The sequence below is a fragment of the Lissotriton helveticus genome, chromosome 6 (genome assembly GCF_964261635.1).
Source record: "Lissotriton helveticus chromosome 6, aLisHel1.1, whole genome shotgun sequence".
NCBI lineage: Eukaryota > Metazoa > Chordata > Amphibia > Caudata > Salamandridae > Lissotriton > Lissotriton helveticus.
The window spans coordinates 351,365,009-351,380,951 of NC_136067.1; positions in this window are offsets into that span (position 1 = coordinate 351,365,009).

A 15,943-nucleotide genomic window follows, 5' to 3' on the forward strand; every position below is an offset into this window, starting at 1 on the left:
TCCCCTATTTAATGGCGGGCGAGCACAGCGGGAACCGCTTGTGCGTTAAAGGCACGCCAAAGGCAAGCCAGTTTGTGCCCGTGCGCGACCTGACCGCGACCAGTACCAGGGACCCTGTATCTCCGACTGCCTGCCGCTATGACTCAGCAGCCCTCCTCGCACTCAACCCTGGAAGGAACAACAATTGCCAGCTGTCCACGCCGATCACCAACCACAGACAGTTCTGCTACCAACACTGCCACCAGACCTTCACTACCGGCTGCTCCCCCACGCCGAATTCCAACACCTCTAAAGCCCTAAGGTGCATCCTCCTCAACATACGCTCCCTGCACAGACACGAGGTAGAGATCCGGGACCTCCTCGACACCCTCTCACCAGATGTCACCTTCCTCAAAGAAACTTGGACCAACCCCACCTCTTCCCCCAACATCGCCACCACCATCCCAGACGGATACAAGATTCAGAGGAAAGACCGCCCCAACAGCCCAGGAGGACTAGCCATCGCACACAAGAGCTCCCTCTGTCTCACAACCTCCTTCTCAAGCAACAGCCCGCCACCACCGAAACACCTCCATTTCTAGATCCAGACCAGCCCCAGAACAACCCTAAGAGGCACCCTTGCCTACAGAACTCACGGACCTCGAACTGCCACCTCCATCCCAGACCTCATCGCACCCCATGCCATCACCTCCATGGACAACATACTCATCGGAGACCTCTACTTCCATCTCAACAATCTCAGCGACCACAACTCCGCCACCCTACTGGACAACCTTGCCAACATCGTACTGAAACAACTTGTCACCACCTCCACCCACAAGGCAGGACACACCCTCAACGCCATCTTTGCAGGAGGTAACAACATCCACTTCAGCCATGCCACACAACCCCCATGAACGGAACACCACTACATACACTTCGGCTTCAACAAACCCACAGCGCCAAAACTCGCACCCCGCTCTGTATGGCGACTGATCACCAACCTGGCTCTAAATTATTTGTCTTGCCCACTTCCACGGATAATGGCAGTAATATAGTTAGGGCCATGACTGATGGTGAATATTTCAGAGTGCACAGTATTAACATCGTGGTGCAAGAATTCTTGAAAAAAGAAGACCCAGTCATCAAATTACTGACCATCTGCCGAAGAATTTGCACACATTTCAGCCATTCTTTTAAGGCCCAGAAGCAGCTGAGGAGCATTCAACATGAACGTAAACTGCCAGTCAAAAGACTAATCCAGGAGGTGGCAACACGTTGGAACTCAACCTTTTACATGCTTGAGCGTCTGTCTGAGCAGTGGGAGGTAATAAATGAGTATGTCTATAAACTGGGTTCTACTCAGAAAGAGATGAGGCTAGAGTTGGAGGAATGGAAGCTAATTGCAAGCCTGACAGACATGCTTCGTTCTTTTGAGATCTTCACGCGTGAAGTCAGCAGGGAGGACTGTTCTTTGAGCAAAACTATCCCATTGTTGCGCATGCTAGAGCACCAACTGAAGGACGTGTCTTCAACGTTCAGAGATGATGGTGAAAAACGAGAAGCATATGATTTGGCGGAGAAGTTATTAAGGCGCCTACTTCACAATGAAAGACTTAAAAACATACATACAGAACAACATTACATTTGTGCCACTATTCTGGATCCACGGTACAAAAAGGCAGTGGCTAGCAAAGCATTCATTCCTTTTGATGAAGCAGATGTTTCAAAGTACAAACATTGGCTAGCTCTGTCAGCCACTCGGTTCGAAAAAGAGCGGCAGAACCTTCAAGGAGGCAACACAAGTACAACCGAATCAGCAGGCCATCCGGCGTCAAGTTCCACTTCTCAATCCGTGGCCAAAGGGAGTCACTTTCCCTCACAGCCGTTAACGACACCAGCAACCGTATCATCATCCTCACCTGTACCAGGCCCCAAAAAAATATTGTCGGAAGCGTATTGGCTAACTCAGCAAGGGTTTGATTGGTCCACTGCTGCAAAGGTCGCAGATAGTACACAAAGTGGAGCAACCCTGGAGAACCTTGAGTCGGTGGTGCAGGCCTATCTGGATGACCCAACAGAGTTCTGTCATAATGAGAACCCATTGGTATATTGGTATAGGAAAAGCTCTGTATGGCGACTGATCACCAACCTGGCTCTAAATTATTTGTCTTGCCCACTCGCAAGCGTGTCTTCTGAACGTGTTTTCAGTGCTGCTGGGGCCATTGTAACTTCAAAAAGGACCCGCCTCTCGCCCAAAAATGTGGAGAGGTTAACAATAATCAAGATGAATCAGCACTTCATACCACCCGATTACAAAATACGTGAATGCACGCAGGAAGAAGAGGACACCGACTTAGGTGACGCCGACGGAAGTTTTTCTCAGTCACCTGACCCACTCCCGTCTCAATTCATAGACTTTGAGGACGAGCTCTACTTCCCTGACACCGAGGCCTGAAAATTACTTCCTTTTTTTTCGTTCTTATTCACTTTTATTCCTGTGTGTCTTTCTTTGTTTTGCAACTTTTACCACAACAAAAATCTAATCACCTAATCACAACAAGTCCATCATCAGCACTGTCTTCATCTTATTTTCCTTATTGATTTGAAGGTGCCACAGTCTGCATTCCTGATGTTCACAAGTTCACAACTCAATCATGCTCCTCTATCCTCCTCCTCCAGACTCCCCCTATCCATTTCCCTCAAGGCAGATGGATGGATTATGGAGAATAAATAAACTTTGTCTTCGTAGACGAGTCCCCTCAAGTGGGACTGAAATAACTGACTGACTACATGCTTGCTGATTGTTGACAGACTTACTTCTGAAATTGACAGGAGAGGCTGCCCTGTGGGCCCTCATTTTCCGAAGAAGATGCGGACAAAAAGTTGAACAGGTAATGAATAATGAGAAGATGGCATGCAGTGGACAGCAATGGCTGTCTGTCTCTGTTGAAACCAATTGCTGTTTGTTTTTTGTGTTTTTTGTGAACAGCGCAATTTGCCATGTTTTGAATATACCAGTATTGCAGGTTTTTGGGGGTTTCTTTGGGGGTGTTCTAGATTTGCGGTGCTGGGTCAGGGGGTCTTGGAGCACTGCTGGGAAGGCCTAATTTTGATTGCAAGTGGTTTGAAGAAAATCCATGGTGGCAAAGGGGAGTTAGGGCCTAGCTGCAGAGCGCGCATGGAGTGATTTTGGAACTGGGCCTAAATATTTCTAAGGCCCCGTTTTTGTATTTTTGCTTTTTGCCTGTTTTGAGGTCTTCTACTTTATTTCGCCTGGGTTGACGGGTCTGGGGGCATTGCTGGGAAGGTCTAATATCGGAATCAAGTGGTTTGGACAAAACCCATGGTGGAATTTTCTTTTCCATTTTTGCTCACTTGCCTGTTTTTAGGGGGCTGTTTGGGGGGTTCCTGGTGTTTGGGGGTGGTTTTTGGGGTCTTGGAGCACTGCTGGCACAGTCTAATTTTGATTGCATTTGTTTTTCAGGAAATCCATGGTGGAAAGGGGGAGTTATAGCCTAGCTGCAGAGCGCACTTGGAGTGATTTTGGAATGAGGCCTAAATATTTCTAAGTGTGAGTTTTCCCAGTTTTGCTTTTTGGCTGTTTGGGGGTGTTAAACTTGTTTTCGCCTGGGTTGACGGCTCTGGGGGCATTGCTGGGAAGGTCTAATACTGGATAAAAGTGTTTTGGAGAAAATCCGTGGTGAATAAGGTTTTCACTTTTCAGAGTTTTCGCTCACTTTTGTGTTTTCGGGGGCCTGCTTGGGGAGATTCTTGGTGTTTGGAGGGGTTGGGGGGTCTTGGAGCAACGCTGGGTATGGATAGTTTTGATTACAAGTGGTTTGAGGAAAATCCATGGTGGCAAAGGGGAGTTTGGGCCTAGCTGCAGAGCGCGCATGGAGTGATTTTGGAACTGGGCCTAAATATTTCTAAGTCCCCGTTTTTGTATTTTTGCTTTTTGCCTGTTTGGGGGTCTTCTACTTTATTTCGCCTGGGGGCATTGCTGGGAAGGTCTAATATCGGAATCAAGTGGTTTGTGGACAAAATCCATGGTGGAATTTTCTTTTCCATTTTTGCTCACTTGCCTGTTTTTGGGGGCTATTTGGGGATGGGTTCCTGGTGTTTGTGGGTGGGTTTTGGGGTCTGGGAGCACTGCTGGCACAGTCTAATTTTGATTGCATTTGTTTTTCAGGAAATCCATGGTGGAAAGGGGGAGTTATGGCCTAGCTGCAGAACGCGCTGGAGTGATTTTGGAATGAGGCCTATATATTTCTAAGTGTGAGTTTTCCCGGTTTTGCTTTTTGGCTGTTTGGGGGTGTTAAACTTGTTTTCGCCTGGGTTGACGGGTCTGGGGGCATTGCTGGGAAGGTCTAATACCGGATAAAAGTGTTTTGGAGAAAATCCGTGGTGAAAAGGTTTTTCACTTTTCAGAGTTTTCGCTCACTTTCGTGTTTTCGGGGGCCTGCTTGGGGGGGGTTCCTGGTGTTTGGGTGCGTTGGGGGGTCTTGGAGCAATGCTGGGTATGGATAGTTTTGATTGCAAGTGGTTTGAAGAAAATCCATGGTGGCAAAGGGGAGTTAGGGCCTAGCTGCAGAGCGCGCATGGAGTGATTTTGGAACTGGACCTAAATATTTCTAAGTCCCCGTTTTTGAATTTCGGCTTTTTGCCTGTTTGGGGGTCTCCTACTTTATTTCGCCTGGGTTGATGGATCTGGGGGCATTGCTGGGAACGTCTAATACCGGATAAAAGTATTTTGGAGAAAATCCATAGTGAAAAAGTTTTTAACTTTTCAGAGTTTTCGCTCACTTTCGTGTTTTAAGGGGCCTACTTGGGGGGGGTTCCTGGTGTTTGGGGGGGTTGGGGGGTCTTGGAGCAACGCTGGGTATGGATAGTTTTGATTGCAAGTGGTTTCAAGAAAATCCATGGTGGCAAAGGTGAGTTAGGGCCTAGCTGCAGAGCGCGCATGGAGTGATTTTGGAACTGGGCCTAAATATTTCTAAGGCCCCGTTTTTGTATTTTTGCTTTTTGCCTGTTTGGAGGTCTTCTACTTTATTTCGCCTGGGTTGACGGGTCTGGGGGCATTGCTGGGAAAGTCTAATATCGGAATCAAGTGGTTTGGACAAAATCCATGGTGGAATTTTCTTTTCCATTTTTGCTCACTTGCCTGTTTTTGGGGGGCTGTTTGGGGGGGTTCCTGGTATTTGGGGGTGGGTTTTGGGGTCTTGGAGCACTTCTGGCACAGTCTAATTTTGATTGCATTTGTTTTTCAGGAAATCCATGGTGGAAAGGAGGAGTTATGGCCTAGCTGCAGAGCGCACTTTGGAGTGATTTTGGAATGAGGCCTAAATATTTCTAAGTGTGAGTTTTCCCGGTTTTCTTTTTGGCTGTTTGGGGGTGTTAAACTTGTTTTCGTCTGGGTTGACGGCTCTGGGGGCATTGCTGGGAAGGTCTAATACCGGATAAAAGTGTTTTGGAGAAAATCCGTGGTGAAAAAGGTTTTCACTTTTCAGAGTTTTCGCTCACTTTCGTGTTTTCGGGGGCCTGCTTGGGGGGATTCCTGGTGTTTGGGGGGTTTGGGGGATCTTGGAGCAATGCTGGGTAAGGATAGTTTTGATTGCAAGTGGTTTGAAGAAAATCCATGGTGGCAAAGGGGAGTTTGGGCCTAGCTGCAGAGCGCGCATGGAGTGATTTTGGAACTGGGCCTAAATATTTCAAAGTCCCCGTTTTTGTATTTTTGCTTTTTGCCTGTTTGGGGGTCTTCTACTTTATTTCGCCTGTGGGCATTGCTGGGAAGGTCTAATATCGGAATCAAGTGGTTTGGACAAAATCCATGGTGGAATTTTCTTTTCCATTTTTGCTCACTTGCCTGTTTTTGGGGGCTGTTTGGGGGGGTTCCTGGTGTTTGGGGGTGGGTTTTGGTTTCTGGGAGCTCTGCTGGCACAGTCTAATTTTGATTGCATTTGTTTTTCAGGAAATCCATGGTGGAAAGGGGGAGTTATGGCCTAGCTGCAGGACGCGCATGGAGTGATTTGGGAACTAGGCCTAAATATTTCTAAGTCCCCGTTTTTGTATTTTTGCTTTTTGCCTGTTTGGGGGTCTTCTACTTTATTTCGCCTGGGTTGACGGGTCTGGGGGCATTGCTGGGAAGGTCTAATATCGGAATCAAGGGGTTTGGACAAAATCCATGGTGGATTTTTTTTCCGTTTTTGCTCACTTGCCTGTTTTTGGGGGGCTGTTTGGGTGGGTTCCTGGTGTTTGAGGGTGGGTTTTGGGGTCTGGGAGCACTGCTGGCACAGTCTAATTCTGATTGCATTTGTTTTTCAGGAAATCCATGGTGGCAAAGGGGAGTTAGGGCCTAGCTGCAGAGCGCGTTTGGACAGAATTGAAAGAAGGCCGAAAATACTCTAAGTATGAGATTTTCCATTTTTGCTTTTTGCCTGTTTGGGAGGTTCTGCTTTTTTGCGGGTGGGTTGGCGGGTCTTGGGGCATTGCTGGAAAGGTCTAATATCGGAATCAAGTGGTTTGGACTAAATCCATGGTGAAAAAGGGGGGTTAGGGCCTAGGGTTAGGGTTAGGGTTAGGGTTTGGGTTCTAAAAGCGCAGTTTACACTTTACACCTAGCTTGAGGGGAAAGATACGCAAATTTCACCCACACTTATTTATCCTTGAAAACGAGACTCAGAGTACGCACTTTTGAAATGATGCTTGTATGTTTTGTAATACTGTCGACTCTGAAACTGAAAGTGTTATTTTTGCACTAAACAGCGTACCTTATATTTTTTGAACTGGTTCACTTACTGTTTTTTCCCATCAAAAATGACAGGACGGCTTTTACTATGTGCCATGGAACAAACGCTGAACTCAGATTTAAGCCGCAGCCAGGAGACAGTGTGTCTGGTCACCAATATTCATCGACGGAGCGTAAGATGGAATGGAGGAGTATATCGGGAATAAGAGGAATGTCAGGATGCATGCAACTTCACCAATACAACAGGACAACTACAACATAAAGTTATAGTATTCTCTCTTAACTTCTCCTTATCTTTTAAATGTTATTGTTGTAAAAACTTGAACTTCTACGAATGTGACTAGGTGTGTTTCTTTGTTCTCTGCTTCAAAGTCATCTCTCCAGCTATTTCATACATTTCTTTCATATATATTTTTAAGCAGTAGTTCACTACCTTTATGTCCCGTAAAAGATTTATGGATATCTTTGAATCCAAAAATGTGTTTCTCTTCATTTGTTGTTTGTCCATGCAGTGTTTTTTTTTCTCTCCACAAAACTTTTCCCCCAAAACCCTATTCCCATCCAATCTTCAAAAACCCTAACCCTCTTCCCCCGGGCTGTGTGGTTTTTCATTGAGGTATGACTGACAACAGGAAATTCCACACACTTGCAGGGGAGGATAAGGTCTAAGCAGCACCAGAAACATGTTGGAAAATGGAATTTCATGTGCGACATCGAGAATTGAGCATCAAACATCATGCTCGTACACATGACTAATCAAATGGTTAATTCTTAGGTTTAAGTATCCTTTGCCTTCATAATATTTCTTATAGTAGCCATAGTCCACAAAACTAGTAAAGTTATATTTAGAATACTTTAGCACTGCTTAGGCTACAATTTATGGCACTGTTCTGTAGCGTACTATCTATCGTACTGTTTCTAATGCTACGCTCAGGCCACTCAATGTTTAATTTCCTTTTTTTTCATATGCTGCTACTGCCAGTGTGTACCACTACTACTACCAGCACAACAATGATATTTCATCCGTCGAGGATACATGTCAACAACTAACCTTAATCAACATTTACCATGCAGGCAGCCCTGTGGCTACGCCTATTCTGAAACACGAATCACAGGTAAGATAAGCATTTTGGAAAGGTAGAATAATGGGCTAGGACTGGGAGGAGAGGAGAGACTGGCAGTACTATTAGTAAAGTACTAGTAGGGCTATTGATTTCAATAACTCGGTTACTGGCACTTTGGTACATTTCAGGACTAGATGTTTCATTCATGCTGGAAAGTTGGAAGAAACCAAACGTCCAGTAACCACCGCCCACCCCCACAAAAAATAATATGAACGTGTATACTATGTTTTGGTTTGAAAAATAATTATTAAGAAATATATCTATGTAGTACAAAAATAAAATAAATTAACCCAACTCACCCCCCTACCTAACCCCAACCAATGTCCAAAAGTCCAAAAGTCCCCTTTCCCAAACACCCAGTTCCCACCCCCCAACAGTCTTTAAAAAAGGGGCAAGGGACAGTCACTTCCTCCGGGGGCGTAGTGTGGACAGCTGTTGCTGCACGTCCCGCAGCTCTTTGCGGAGGTCCCGGAGCTGGCGCTGATGTTTTTCGGCCATCCGCTCCAGGTACTCCACTCTCTTACAGAGGCGGCGCTGACGTACCATCCAGGATCTGGGGGGGGGCAGCTGATCGTGTTGCTGCTGCTGTGCAGCGGCGGGAGGCTGTCGGGCCATGGCTCCGTTTGGCTGGAGGCTTCTGGCTGGTGGACACGGGGGCACTGGAGGAGGATGCAGTGGTTGCTGTCTCCTCCTCCTGCTCCCGAGTCCACAGCCGCCAATACTCAGCACAAATAGCCTCCAGCTTACGGGCCCTGGCCCGGACAGCCATCTCCTTTCGGGTGAGCTTTGTTGGAGTAGCATCTATATGAAGAAAGAAAGAAAAATACCATAGCCAATAGTCGTTAACATAAAGTCAAAATAATTTTACTGAAAGTTGACTCTCAGTAACACCAGCAAGTAGCAAACACAGTATAACATTATGCCATGTATCTTTCCGCCGTCTTTGTAGGCCTGTGACATTACTGGGAGTTTCAGGAATTCCACTAGCAGGACTATGGATGGACTCACTAATACATTACATACATAGTCAGAGAGTACTAAAAAAAGTCTTCTGTTTTTTTCTCTTGTTTTGCAAAAGAAATTAGTGGTACTTGAACTTGTGGTAGCCGGCATGGCAGGTCACTCAGCTTGCACCCAAGAAAAACAGACACAAGCCATGATGACGCAGACTCGCAGTACTTTAAGCAGTACATGCAGGTGGGGATAGGAAGCTCTTACTTTTCTATAGGGGTGGCTCTGCCACTGGCCATACTCGGTTACATCAAGGGCTACTAATCAATGTAATAATATCTTTTGCACTGCCCCCCCGGGCCTTTACTACACCAAAAGAAGAATGGAGATTATTCAATTCTGATCATATATCATTATCCTGCCGATCACAAGATCTTTGGTTATATGATGGATGCCTTTCGGTGCTTTATTTTGATAGATTGAGTGAACTACAGCGATAGTAGACCCATGACACAGCTGAAATAAAATTATTACTTAGGGAGTGAGTGCGGAACCCATAATTGGCGGAGGAAGGGACTTGACTTGATATAATGTTGTCAACTACACAATCCATACACAATAGATGCTGTGCTTGCAAAGTAAAGTACTGTACTGTTAGTCAAGGCAGGGAGTATTTGTGATCAATCACAAATTCTAGTATTTTGATATTCTCCGCTTTGCTACTCTGGCACGGACATGCTGTTCAAAGTAACAATCTTTATCCACTCAGCGTCTGCTCTACTACATCATACACCTCTGCTATCGATGAGGAAAAAGAAGATAACATCCAGGCTTCCAAAGTACGTCTATCATTCTTCTTAATGTCTCAAGTGTCCCAAGTTTTCTTTTTCTCAACAACCAACTAACACCCTTTTCATTATATTTGGGAAACCACCGTCTTCTTCTCTTGACTTGCATTCAAAAACACCATTCTTTACAGTCATAAATGTTAAGACTCGCTCGTCCTTCGTTTCACCCTTCTTTCACTTTTCGTTCTTCACATCCCTAAAGTACATCTGATATGACTTGGCTTCACGATAAAAGTTTGCCAGCTGAGTTGAAGTCAAATAGAGGGGGCCATTGCATACCCGAGAAGTACCGCCGCTAATGCTATAACAAGTCATGGTTGACTGTCTTCTCCGTGTTCTTAACAGTACAGTGTAATTGTACTAGTGTACTGTACAGTACATCATACACTCCTTTGCGAGCCTACTCCAAAATGTCAATAAGTAAGGAGTATAATAACTTACCACCGTCCGCCGCCGCTGAGCCTTCCCCCCATCTCGTCCTGGTGGTGCCGCCGCATCCGCCCCTAGAGTGGAGCTCTCCGCAGTGCTGGCCCCGGCACTGGTGGTCAGCTGTGCCGCATCAGATGTTGTGACGTCTAGAAAAAACATGTCATATTTTCAGATGCGATACACAACCCCCTATTTCGTCTCGTAATGGAAGGAAAAGTTACATAACACATTTTTTAATACTGGGATTGAAAAATAGTAACGGTTTAGGGGAGGGTGTTAACTTTTTATATGCTTATTCCATTAAATGCTACACTTTTTAGGACAACTGATGAATGCTTGCTTAACGTGCACCATTTTTCTAATTACAGAAAGAAGATTACATTGCCCTTCTCCCAACAGGACGATTCACCAACTATCACCAGCAGTACTTTAAGTACTTTAAAGAAGGTGGTGGCTCCCGCACAGTTTTTCTAATAATTTTATGTGTCTGTTAACTATTACGTTAAAGTAATTTGATTCATGGGAATGTAGTTTAAACTGTAACATCATCTATCAGCAGTGCTTGCTCTGAATACTACACTATTAAAAATAAAGAAATAATTTTATCATTTCTTAATTGAAAATAAAACTTTAAAACTAACAAACACTGTGTGGTTTTTGTTCACGAGTGAGTGAGCAGAAGGGTTTAAACTACTGCACTTGGAAGTCATGTTTCAGTGACTCATATAGGCCGGGACTCGGCGGTAGTCTTCTGCTGTTGTTCTGGGTCATACAATCATTGGTCAGACACACTACATAGTCGGTCAGGGGATTGGGGATTCAACTTCTGTTCTGGGTCAGAGTTTTGTTTAACACCGTTTGCCGACTGGGCAAGCTTAGCTTCCTACACAGACCTACTCATAATCGTAAATAGCAGTAGCACAAAGGGTGATGGTAGAGGCAGGATAAGAATGTAGAAAGTAGTCTAGATTAGAAGAAGATCAAAGACTATTTTGTAAAAAATAGAATTAGGAAACAGTTTGTAATGAATAGGAGCTGTAAAAGTTAGGGAAGTATAAGTATTAATATAACAATAGAACAACTTACTGGGGCCAGCAGAAGAGCCTGCAAGGGACTGCTGTGACTGTCCACCTTCTTCCACCGGAGTCTGAATGGTGCTGCTAGTCGCCTTATCCCTGGGAGGTGCTGATGATGATCATGAAATAAAGAAACACAACATGGATGATTGTTTTTTTGAAATATTTGATTTCTTTGACCACAATCTAAAATTATCTCGGGGAAACAAATTAGCAACAATTGCACTACAAGTATTAACCTATCTGATCTGGTCAACTAGGAGGATACTACTAGTACAGAATTTCTGGATTCGCAGGCCGTCTACTTGGAAAGTTATGTAAATCACCAACTAAACCAACAACAAAAAGGTTCTACTACGACTGCCAGCACTCAGCAGCACGCAACGTGACAGACACAGTTCGTCATCATGATTGCAGAGCACTAAAAAATGCCTTACTACTACTACTAATAACAAGTCATAATATACTCAACCTATCAATCCATCACTATCTCTTCTTCTTAGTGGCAGCAGGAGTACAAAGGAAGGACTAGACTTGAGTCTCTAGTCTCTCTAGCATTACGCAGTTCTGCTCAAATGAGCACAAAGTTGCAAACAAGTAAGCATTGGAGCAACGCCACTGATCAGGCGAGCACCTGCAATCACAGAAGCTATTTAAACATTAATTTACCTGCAATGTAATCGAATCTGCAGCATTCTTGCTCTTCTGGAAAAACATATATAAGCAATATAATACAGAGCAGAAAAAAACAAAGTAGGTATTAAATAGCTACTCACCAAGGCCAGGGATCTCCACACCTAGCAGGTGGAGCAGGTCCTGCTCCCGGTCGAGGACGTTGGCCCACCGGTGCGTCGCTTGGTCGTAGGTGCGCCGGACCCCCGATTCCTTCTGCACAAAACACCTTATCCCACCGCTGGCGACGCTCCCGGAGGCCATACCCTTGACCGGGCCTGCCCCCTGCTGCCACGGTCTTAGGGAGGTGGCGCTGAACAAAAAATACCAGGGCGGCCACCTCCACCGCGGTGAAAACCTCCCTGGCCACTACATCAACTCCCCTCAATCTCCCACAAGGGAGCCGGCTACGGGGTGCGGGACCCTTCCCCTTTGATTTGCCGGCTCCCTTTGCCATGGTCCTGGCCGAAAGAAGAAAAGAATAGGGGGAAGAAAGAAAAAGAGAGAGCTAAGCCAAAAAAGGAGTTATAAAGTAACTAAAAGTTGAAAAAAACACAAAATATAGATCTAGACAAATAGAGAGATAGATAATGAGTAAAAAAGAGCAAAGAAAAGTTCAAAGAAAGAAAGGATGGTAAAGATTCAAGCAGGATTCAAAAAGCATGCACAGGACCATAGCAATGAATGAAAAACAAGATGGCCGCGCCCATTGAGGACCGCGTGGGTAAGTTCGCGCGATATTTCTCCCGCGAGCACGCAAAAACACGTGCGAACTTGTAATAGCGCGCCGCACACAACGCGACATTGCCAACAGCTCCCGGAAACGGAAAAATGCTACGTGCAAGATGGCCGCGCCCATGTACGACCGCATGGGCAACCTCGCGGTCGGTGCGCTGCAAGCGGTCCGTGAATAAGCAAAAAACCCCCCGCGAACACGCAAAAAACATTTTCAGCAAATTCGCACGAATTCTGCGGATCGCGAATTCGCTTTCGTGCGATTTCGCGGATCGCGATTTCACAAATTTCGCCCATATTTAATTGTGCCTGACTTGTTGACTTATTGACTTGTGCCTTTTTTCTTGTGCCCCTGTAATGAGTATTTGGCTTGTGCCTTTTTTCTTGTGCCCCTTGTGCCTGCCGCCTTTTCCTCAGTGCCCACTCAGCCGCCTTTTTCTTGCCACTACTGCCCTTGTAGCCCCTCCCCCTGCTGCTTCTTGCCTCCCAGCTGCACTTTCCTTCCCCCATCCCCTATTTAATGGCGGGCGAGCACAGCGGGAACCGCTTGTGCGTTAAAGGCACGCCAAAGGCAAGCCAGTTTGTGCCCGTGCGCGACCTGACCGCGACCAGTACCAGGGACCCTGTATCTCCGACTGCCTGCCGCCATGACTCAGCAGCCCTCCTCGCACTCAACCCTGGAAGGAACAACAATTGCCAGCTGTCCACGCCGATCACCAACCACAGACAGTTCTGCTACCAACACTGCCACCAGACCTTCACTACCGGCTGCTCCCCCACGCCGAATTCCAACACCTCTAAAGCCCTAAGGTGCATCCTCCTCAACATACGCTCCCTGCACAGACACGAGGTAGAGATCCGGGACCTTCTCGACACCCTCTCACCAGATGTCACCTTCCTCAAAGAAACTTGGACCAACCCCACCTCTTCACCCAACATCCCCACCACCATCCCAGACGGATACAAGATTCAGAGGAAAGACCGCCCCAACAGCCCAGGAGGACTAGCCATCGCACACAAGAGCTCCCTCTGTCTCACGACCTCCTTCTCAAGCAACAGCCCACCACCACCGAATCACCTCCATTTCCAGATCCAGACCAGCCCCAGAACAACCCTAAGAGGCACCCTTGCCTACAGAACTCACGGACCTCGAACTGCCACCTCCATCCCAGACCTCATCGCACCCCATGCCATCACCTCCATGGACAACATACTCATCGGAGACCTCTACTTCCATCTCAACAATCTCAGCGACCACAACTCCGCCACCCTACTGGACAACCTTGCCAACATCGTACTGAAACAACTTGTCACCACCTCCACCCACAAGGCAGGACACACCCTCAACGCCATCTTTGCAGGAGGTAACAACATCCACTTCAGCCATGCCGCACAACCCCCATGGACGGAACACCACTACATACACTTCGGCTTCAACAAACCCACAGCGCCAAAACTCGCACCCCGCCTTTCACAAAGAAACAGGAGCAAGATCACAGAGGAGCAGCTTCACTCTGCCCTTAGCCAAAACGCCCCTGCCACCTCAACCTACACCAACCTCGCAGCCAAGGAACTCCACTGATGGATTTCCAAATGCGCAGAGGAGCTCGCATCACTGCATAACCCCAACAGACAGTGCCCCAGGAAGACCACCGGGTTTCCCACTGACCTCCAAGACTCCAGCCGCACCCACAGACGTCTCGCGAAGAACTGGAGAAACAGTGTATCCCCAGAAGACCGGACAACCTACAAGAACGCCAAGACCGAATATCACCAACGCATCAGATCCACCAATACTCCCTTCATTCAGAACAAGATGCTCGCCAACTCCAGCAACTCCAAGGAACTTTTCAATGTCATCCATGAATTCACCAAACCTCTCAGGTAAACCATAGACATCACCCCCTCCCAGGACCTCTGCAACAAGCTTGGCTCCTACTTCCGTCTGAAGATCAAGGGCCTCTATGACAACTTCAATGACCAGACACCCGAATCCGAAACCACTGCATCCTCCAGCAACGCCAGCCAGCCCACCATCTCCTCCAGTCACCACTGAAAACACTACATTGAACATGAAAGGCATCAACTCAGGAGCCCCCACAGACCCTTGCCCCCACACATCTTCCACAGAGCCACCGCCACCATCGCTCCAGGACTACAATGCACCATCAATGCCATCTTCAAAACCAGCATCTTTCCTGATGACTGGAAATGCGCAGAAGTCAGACCACTGCTCAAGAAGCCATCAGCAGATCCCACAGACCTAAAGAACTACCGACCCATCTCCCTCCTCCCCTTCACGGCCAAAGTCACAGAAAAGACCATCAACATCCAGCTAACTAAATTAATAGAAGAAAACTCCATCCTCGACCCCTCCCATTTTGGATTCAGCAGCAACCACAGTACGGAGACTTCTTTACTCACCGCCATGGAAGACATCCACACCCTCCTCAACCAAGGACACACCGCAGCCCTGATCCTTCTCGACCTCTCTGCAACCTCCGACACCGTGTTCCACCACACACTCATCACCAGACTCCACGAAGCTGGCATTCAGGGAATTGCCCTCAACTGTCTCAGCTCCTTTCTTGCCGGAAAAACCCAAAGAGTCAGACTCCCACCCTTCCTCTACAAACCCACAACCATCAACTGCAGAGTACTTCAAGGATTGTCGCTCAGCCCTCTGCTCTTCAACATCTACATGGCCACCCTCGCCACCATCGTAAGACAACAGACTCAAAATACTTTCCTATGCCAATGACATCCAGCTTATCCTCTCCCTCACCAAAGACCCCATCACCACCAGACTCAACTTCCAGGAATGAATGAAAAACGTTGCATCCTGTATGAGCGGCAGTTGCCTGAAGCTCAACTCGGAGAAGACAGAGGTCCTCGTCCTCGGATCATCCCCTTCTGCATGGGACAACTCCTGGGGACCCACCGCCCTCGGCAGCCCACCCACCCCCACAGACCATGCCCGAAACCTCAGCATCGTACTCGACTCCTCCCTCTCCATGACCCGGCAGGTCATCGCAGTCACCTCCACCTGCTTCAGCACCCTCCTTATCCTCCCATAGACCTTCAAATGGATCCCCACCATATCTAGGAAGACAGTCACCCACATTCTAATAACCAGCAGACTGGACTAAGGAAATGCCCTCTACGCCGGTATCAACAAGTCTCTGCTCCGCATACTCCAGACCATACAGAAAACCTCAGTCAGACTCGTCCTCTGTATCCAGCGACACATACACATCACCCAGCACCTGCGAACCCTCTGCTGGCTCCTCGTCAAGAAACGTGCAATTTTCAAGAAACTCACCCACGCCTACAAATGCCTCCACAACACTGGACCTCAATATCTTATCACGTACCCAAGAG